Consider the following 8,053-nt stretch of genomic DNA (forward strand, 5'->3'; position numbering starts at 1 on the left):
GAAGAGAAGAGAAGAGAAGAGAAGAGAAGAGAAAAGAAGGAAGCCTGGGGATGGTTAGATAGGGGGGGATGAGACAGCCAACAAAGCCCCAAAGCAGTGAGCTGAGTAGGAGGGGAAAGAAATGGGTGTGAGGTCTGCTCTGGAGATGGCAAGCACAGCAGCCAGGGCAGGCGAGGTTGTGCTGCAGAAACTAATATCCCTAAAATACCAAAGTCCTAAAAAGATGACAGTTAACGTCTCCCTCACTGCATAGGTCCAGCACAGGTCTCTGCCCACCATGGTCCCTCAGGAACCTGGTTGATGGAGGCTCCGTCTCAAAACCAGCTACTACAACTGCTCACGCTGGGTAGGGGTGTGGGAACGGCACTTTGGCCTCTCAAATTTCTGTCTCACATTGTACATGACCTTGCCTAACATCAAAGGACACAGGGAAGGACAATGCTGCCGTGGCGCCCACAGAGGAAGAGAGCTGGGAGCTCAGGGCAGCACCAGCCTCCAACGCACTGAGGAAAGATGAGAGCCCAGCTGAGCCAGGTGTTGCTGAGCGGCCCAGTAACCTGAGGACTGAGAAGTGGCTCTGAATGAGGTGGTATGGGTCCTTACTGACCTGAGAAGTGGGTGTTTGGGGATCTTGAGGGACTAAAGGCTGGAAGGTGGCGGGAATTGGTTAGGGAGGAACAGAAGGCAAGGAAGAAATGAGAAGTGTAGACCACTCTTTCCATTGTGTCAGCTAGGACAGGAAAAGGGGCTGGAAGGGCATATCCAGAACAGTGGGAGTTCTGTTTGTGCTTTTAGTGGGAGATAACATGAATGTGCATGAAGACCAATGGGAAGGACCCACTGAGTGGGAGAGGTTAACTATGCAAGAGGAAGCCAGGATAAGCCATAGAGGACATACAGGTCTACCTGTCCTGATGCACCTGGGGCCCTGGAATCTCCTGTCTGAACAGCCCTAAGCTTACAACCAGGGCCTGCATGGACCTCTTCCTCTAGTCCATTGTCCAGAGGGTGGATGGCATCCACCAGTGTATGTACCCCAATGTCTGATGGGTAAGCAAGGGGCAGCCACTTGTGGGGTGTGTGGCTAGAGCCTGGCAGTGCAGGCTAGGGTGTGCACACAGTACTCACAAAGCCCCCACCCCACTGTTGGGGATGGAACCAGGAAGGTTAGTGAAGGGGGCTCTTCCCACACCACCAGATCCAGCCATTCACTCCAAGGAACCTGAGAATTCCAACTGAACCTGGCCTTGCAGGCCATTATGAAGGTACATCTGCCAAGTTTGGAGGAAAAAATGTATTTTATGGGACAGTTGTTAGCTTAATTTATACCTTTTAAATATTTAGACATATGATATGTGGATCTCCATTTTTCCTCTTGTTCTGAGCTGTTCAAATGCGAGGGGTGGGCCGAGGTGTGTAACAAATAAAAAAACACACAGAATTTATATAACATTTACATTTATGTAATGATGAAGTCATAAAATAAAATGTTTCACATAATTCCAATCTAATGTGTGTGGGAAGTATACACACAGACACAAGAATGCAGTTTTTATCAGTCAGCTTTTGCTGTGTAATGAGCACAAAGTTTCAGTGGCTTAAACAATAGGCATTTACTTCTCTTACATCTGTGGTGGCTGGTGCAGCCCCACCCATGTGTCTCATTCTGCAGCTCAGCTTGTTTTCTTCCTGCTGGAATGACCGGAGTTCATGAGGCAAGCTCAGCCACCAGGGAGTACTTCAAGTCTGCTTGTGCCACACCTACTCACTTCCCCTCCACAAAGGCCAGAATCAGGGAGAAGAGAAGTACATTCTGCCAAGCACAAAGCCATAGCAAGGGCATAGGGTAGGGAAAAATTGGAATTAATAATAATAATCACATATCAAACTGAGTTTCCCTAAGAGGATGAATGTGAGGTTGCCAGTGTGTTTGTGTGTGTTGGGGGGGGGGGTGATTTGTAATTAATTCTAATTACTAAAAGAATAGATGTTTTAATCTTTATAACTTACATGTATTCCCATACTTCTTCTGTAATAAAGCAAAAATAAGAAGACCTCAATCAAATTTCTAATATAAAATTCTAATATAAAATTTTACTAGTTGATTCACCTCGAAGACTGGCTAACCATCTTTAAAAAGAAAAAAATATATATCTTTTTTAGATCTTGATCTCAAACCATAAACAAAACTTAATTCTAAAAGGATAAGAAACCTACATGTAAAAATAGAACCATAAAAAACAGTAGGCAGACAGTATTTTGAAATACATCAAAATATCTTTCCTTTTTGTACTTCCTTGGGTGACCTTCCAGTTCTTCAGCCAGAGGCTTGCATTGCCTGGAGCTGGAGGGGGATGGAGGGAGGGAAAGGAGGAGGGAGGGAAGAAGAGAAGGGAGGGGGGAGAGGGAAGAAAGAAAGGAGGTGGGGAGGAGGGGAAGGAGGAAGGGGACTTGTGAGGAGGCAGGAAGAGGGAGCAAGAGGAAGGGAGCAGGGGAAGGGTGGCCAGCACCCACCCAAACACCTGCCAAGCAATGCCCTCTTCCCAAAGCAGCCGGGTGGGAGTGGGAGGTGGGAGGTGGGAGGTGGAGCCTTTCCTTCCCTGGGACACCACCATGGTCAGAAACCACTGTTTTCAGTAAATGCAGCAAAGGCCCAATTCCACCATAAGAGGCCCTTTGGGGCCTTTGGCCTGTAATACACAGAAGAGCTGGCTGGGAGAGGGGGCCAGGGCAGGAGGGAGAGGCCTAATGTGGATCAAAAGAGTGACAAGGGAGGGCACCAGCAGCATCCAGTGATGTGAGAGAGCAAGTGGTAAAAACAAAAGGCAAGAGGATACATGCATTGGATACTATTCCTGTAAAAGTTTAAAACGTACACAGATGTTATAATTGTTTATAAATACATTCATATGTTGCAAAAAGGATAAAAATGTGCTCAGGAATGTTGCAATTTCTGGGTAGCAATTACAGGGGGGAAGAAGGAAGGGGTTTAAAATGATATGTATAATTTCATTTGATTTTTAAAGAGAGATCTGAAGCAAATATTCAAAATGTTAATATTTGGTATATCCTTGGTGGTGGGTAGATTTTTCTATATTTTGAAATACATGGTTTGTTGGGGAAGACAGCCTGTGGAACAGTATGAATAATTTGATGTGATAGTTTAAAAACTATGTGCACATGTGCATGTTTACATATCTGTGCTCGGGTATGTGTCCACATGTATCTTTGTGCTGTGTGACTCTGTGATGGTGTCTGTGCATGTACCTTTGTTCCTGCCACTTGTGTGAGGGCCTGTGTGCACCTGTATAGAGTGCATGCATTTGTGCAACTGTATGTGTATCTGTGGCTGTATGTGTCTGCGCCATTGTACCCGAGGTGGTGTTTGTGAGTCTTTGAGTGTGTATATGTGTGTACATACCTGTGTCTTTATGCAGTTGTGTGAATGTGTGTGTCCGTGCTTGCCTGTGTACCCTTGTGTTCATGAATGGGAAGAAGATGGGTTGGACAAACACCAAAATCATTAAGCCATTTCTCTCCGGGAAGGGGAGACAGGATTTTTGTTTCACCTTCTTACATTCCACTGTGTGTGTGTTTAACAATGATCATGTATTCTTTATTAAAAATTTAAAACATTTTTCAAAACAAAGAATTTCACAGTTCAAAAAAAAAAAAATGAAAAGAATTTACCAGCATACCCTCGATGCTCTCCGGGGCTCCTCCTCTTTGCCCTAGGGCCCAGACTTGTGATTCCACCCACCCCCAAGTGCCCCAAGGACAGAGGAGCTTGAGGACATTTTCTAGCCCCAAGCCCGGTGCATTGACCAGAGCAAGCATGTAATTTTTCTGAAGTCTTGTGTTTTAACTTTAGAGGTTAGGCAACTTTTACATTCTCCTCTGTATATGTTTATCTTGACTTTAAGTCCCAAATCTTGGAGTCAAGGGGCCTCTCAAGAGGACTCCCTCTCATTCACTTCCCCAGCTCCTGTTTGCCTCCTGGGGTGGGGGTGCTGGGCCAACCGTGCCTGGAATAGGAGTGACTGTTTAACTACAGCCCCACTGGAGGATCTTAGAAGGAGCACTTACACTGGGCTGGGCCAAGTTCTTTGCATATGCTGTCACATTGATTCTCCCAGCAGCCCCCTCAGCTTGGCACTAGTATTACTGTTCTCACACCTCAGAGAAGATACTGAAGCGTGGAGAGATTAAGCCCAAGGTCACCCAGTTGGACTCAGACGTCCGGGTTCATGCTGTCCACAGACTGTCTCCCTACGGTCTAGGCCCAAGGAGAAGGAATTGTCTGTGACAAGGAGGAGGGTCAGCAAACTGAGTCTTGGTCCCAGAAAGGAACCTTGGGCCATTTCTGATAGACCAAAGCCTGCTTTCCTTTTTGTCTCAGCTTTTTCCCCTCAGACCTGTGAAAATGCATCTGTTGGGCCCCCAGTCCTGTGACACCAGAGCCACTAAGATGGTCACTTGGAGCCAGAGTGGTAGCCACACAAAGTCATTTAGGGGTGGGACTTGATGCTCAGGGCTGTTTGCCCAAGGAACCAGAGGAGGCTTGTACTGACTGAGACCACGTGGACCTCACTGTCCCCCAGCAACAGCAACAGCTTTATCTTTCTGGAAATCTTTTCCATGTGTTGTAGCAGGAGCAGTCCAGGGATGGCTTTTGTGCTTCTTCCTCAGGTGGGGCACCCGGATCCCACGTGCTGTTGACAGGGAACAGCCTGTCCTCATGCCTTGAGGGGCTGCTGGTAGCACTGCAGCTGGAGAGAAGAACGAGGCCTGAGAGGAACCCACAGGAGAGGGGGTCAGAGGCCCAGGGCCAGCAGCCAGGCTCCATGGTCTGGAATCAGCCATGCTCTGTCAGGCCACGTTTGGGTCTCAAGTCTCCTGGCACCCTAGAAGGACCTGCAGCAGTGTGACTGACTGTCTCAACCTTCCTTGGAAGGTGTCCTTTTGGGTTTGGGGTCTTTCTTCACTGCTTAACTTCTACCTTCCTTCCAGCTTAGAGTTCTGGCCAACAGCCCTTCACCTTTGGGGGACAATTGTGCCCAACACAAAGTCCATCCTTTCCTTCCCCCAGGCAGAGCCTGACTGTGCCTGGGGCTCCAGGCAGAGCCTGACTGTGCCTGGGGCTCACCTTCTAACTCAGGGATCAGGGCAGCAAGTCCAGCCCTGTGCAGGCCAGGGCAAAACTTGATTGGTCCAGGCTAAGCCCTTCCAGGGGTTGGCTTGCAAGTTGGTCAGTGGGATGTGACAAAGAGGGCTGGGGGACAAGGAAGGAATCATTTCCATGCTTGTCCAGGGAGGCGTGAAGCTTTGAGCTACATTCATCTGGGATCAGCGAAGAGCAGGTTGAGGCCAGGCCAATGTGAACAGGATGACAGAGGAAAGTGGAGAAAGCCTTGAATGTTCCCACTTGCCATTATGTGAGAACAAACTTTCATCTCGAAGCCATTCAAGGTAGGTTTTTTCTACTCGCACCCAAATTCACACAGACTCTTTGAGAATCTGGTCAAAATACTGAGTTCTCTTGGGGAAAAGGCTCAAATACAGAGAGTAGTGAGCAATTTGCAGGGGGTGGGGCGGTTCCTGGTCTCTCAGGAGCCACCCCCAGGCCACAACACATTGGGATTTCTGGTCAGATCTCTGTCTCATCACTGTCACTGAGATCCTGGCTCCTGGAAGGACAGGTTGGTTTGGTTCTGAGCAGCATACCCAGCTGCAGGCAAAAGGTGGGAAGCAGGGTCTGTAGCACCTGGAGACAGCCCCTGCTTTCTCTCCACCAGAAAGCAGAAAATGCCCACTGAGCATAGTGGGGAGACTGCGCAGCGCTCAGTGAGAGCTGACTGGTCTTGTTTCATTTTCTTCAAGGGTAGGCGTGGGCAATCTGCTCCCACCCTCATCCCTCAGGCAGGTTCAGATCACTGTTCTTCAGGGAGTGGGTCTGCTGGATGACAGACAAAGAGGTCCAGTTTAGGGGATGGGGTGGGGTCCCATGCTTATCACTCCCTTTAGTCTCCAGCTTCTTCGGGGTCCTAAGCAGGCAAGAAGATTGAGGGGATTCCTGGGGTGAAGGCAGAGGCCAAGTGGATGTCAGACTGTGATCGCTGGGCCAGGCTGGCTCCATTCTAGCCTGGTCAGAGGCCATCTCTGAGGCTTGAAGTGGGCACATACCTAGAAAGGTCTGGCCATCACCCCAGGTGGCCTGGGGATTGGGAAGGAGACAGTCCTGCCTTAAAACCTCAGCCCCCAATTCCTACCTTCAGTGAGTACCAACTGTGCCTCAGCCTGTTCATCTGCTGCCTGGTCACAGCCTTCCTCAGAAGGTTGAGTTCAGCAGACCCTGGGATCTTTTGGGGCTCATTTTAGTTTTATTAAGGCCCTCATTTTTAAACATAGTCTGCAAGTAGCAACAACAACAAAGTGCAAAGTCACTCTGGAAGCCACTTGGAAACCTATGGAGGCGGAGGCCTTGTCTGCAGCACCTGGGTGCAGGGCTTGACCTGCATGTGCTTCACACAAGCACTGAAAGAGGCGCCTCAAAGCAAGGCAGGTTTGACCCCGCTTTGTAAACTATGAACTGTAATGGCTTAAGTGCTAGTCAAATCTACTGGTAAAGCAAGTTACATTCTGATTAGACTCACATCAAATTTTATCTCTTGGACAAAGATGTAGTTCACAAGATGTTTCCATGTTTTCAGTCCTAATGATACATCTTCAATAAAAATAAAAGTCTCACCATTGCATTATATACCACAGATCATTAAGTGCCTATCACAATCCATGTTGAAGGCTCAAGTGTAAAAGATGGTTGACATTTAGCCAGGAACCTTTAAAACCCTGAGACTAAATTATGACCCAAACTTACTCTTATTAATGACATGTATAAAGTTCAACTCTTTAATAAAAGGATTCAAGAATATAAAAAGAAAAGTTCCCAGCAATAGTAAGGAAATAAGGTCCTTCAGAATGATCAGTTTTTGTTTTGATTAAATTGTGCATTTTTAATATAGTTGGTATAAAGTGAACCTCTTAAAAAACATCTAGGAATTTTAAAATAAAATGGAACATCCTATTTTCAGGGTCACCAGTATCACAGTGAGATTTGTCTCTTAAACAATGATACTTAGTATCTGTGTAGTTCCATGAATACTTTTGAAGTGTCATATTAAAACCAATCTTGTGGCCTTGAGGCAAAGAGAAGCAATTAGTCTTGGAATTGTGAATAAATAAAAATCCATTTATACAGCCGTCCTTGACATGTACCTTGCAATTCTTAGAAACTTCATCTAGTGGGAAAAGAAATGTTAAATCATGAATACCAATACTAATCACACTGCCATGTGGCTTCCTAAAATACTTTAGTTCATACCAATGTTTTAAGTATGAATTTATATGTATATATTCATCTATATTGAACACAAAACAAGAAGCCCTAGCAGGCACCTAGAAGAGAGGGAGAGAGGAGTGAGGAGCGTTGAGGGCCAGCCACAAGGGCCACCACTAGCAGGTTTTCAATGGGTCTGTGCTTCTCAAACATAAGCGTGGTGCATTTTTCCAAATGTTCCTTCCTTCCCCCTCAAGCACTCAAAGGCCTGGGAAGGGTTAAGGTTCTGTCCCTAAAGAAGGGCCCTCCTCCATTTGTGATCCCAGCCACCATTTAAGGGAGGACTCAGGAGGTCAAAATATTTGGTTAACTTGCTTCACTTCTTATTTGGTTCCATTCCTTCAATGTCGGATGGGGTATGTATAAATGGGGGCTTTGCTGTCCCTTGGCCTTGTGCAGCCCTGAAGAGATTGGGGCTGTTAGCCACGGAGCAGAGCAGAGCTGACCTCCTGGGCCTGGCAGGGGTGCAGAGAGCAGAAGGGTGCTATGGTGGGCAGGGGCTGAAAGCTCAAAGCCCAGTGGCGCCAGGACAAGGCAAGCAGTATGCAGTCCGGCTGGACCCGCTGCAGAGATCCCTGACCTACTTCCACGGCCCCTTTTGGTTCTAGGAGCAGCTAAAAATCCATAAATTAAGGATATTAACTGATGGAGCCTGCG

This window comes from Furipterus horrens, unplaced genomic scaffold, assembly GCF_987537825.1.
Source record: "Furipterus horrens unplaced genomic scaffold, mFurHor1.1.pri manual_scaffold_13, whole genome shotgun sequence".
NCBI classification, from domain to species: domain Eukaryota; kingdom Metazoa; phylum Chordata; class Mammalia; order Chiroptera; family Furipteridae; genus Furipterus; species Furipterus horrens.